This window comes from Triticum aestivum, chromosome 2B (assembly GCF_018294505.1).
Source record: "Triticum aestivum cultivar Chinese Spring chromosome 2B, IWGSC CS RefSeq v2.1, whole genome shotgun sequence".
NCBI classification, from domain to species: domain Eukaryota; kingdom Viridiplantae; phylum Streptophyta; class Magnoliopsida; order Poales; family Poaceae; genus Triticum; species Triticum aestivum.
In genome coordinates this window covers 45,787,778-45,788,603 of record NC_057798.1, presented here as the reverse complement: position 1 = coordinate 45,788,603, position 826 = coordinate 45,787,778, and positions in this window count along the sequence as shown.

The following is an 826-nucleotide window of genomic DNA, read 5'->3' as shown; positions in this document are numbered from 1 at the left end:
GGAGACACCATCGCGGTAAGGAAAACGGTGCTGACGCAACGGATGAAAGTCGTCATTCAGGAGAAGAATGCGGCAAGGAGTACTGGACGACCACACCAGATCTGCCCAGACAGTTTCAGTGAGATCTAACCTCACAAGCTCCCTAGTGATGCAGAAAACAAGCTGAGCGTCACCAATCAACTCAGAGAAGCAGAAAGAGGCCCACGAAACGACACCGTCTGCTCCGCCAGAAGCCTTTGAAGTAGCCGCGTGACACGAAAACACAACTAGGTCCACCACTCCAGAAAAGTAGGGACCGAACAATCCCATACCCTCCTCTACGATGTCGATGAGACCACCACCGACTACGTGGACGAGAAGTTGGGAAAACCTTATTCCTAATCCACACGATGCCACCATCATCACTGCAATGTGGTCACTGGGAAACCAAACTCTAGCCCTACGAGAGTCTAACTACAACACCCACCACATATCATGCTCCCCTATCCCATTGGGAACGGGGCCCGCACCCACCACAAACGGAGTCGATGGTGGTACAAGCAAGGAGGGTGACATGTTTACCCGGTTCATCAATTTGGAAATTGTTTGTCTTTTTCGGAGTTCACTCGGGATGGTTGATTCTCCGGATAGAATTGTTGACCAATCGAAATCACAACAACCAAGTCGAGCTCCCACCTAGCTAAAACACGAGAATAGCAATAGCTAGCAACCTAGCGAACAGGGGGTAACAAGCATATAACCACCACGATTGCGACGTCATTAGCAATATATCACCATTTTTTGACGAAAAACACAGCACACGACGTTAATTTTTCATATAAAACAT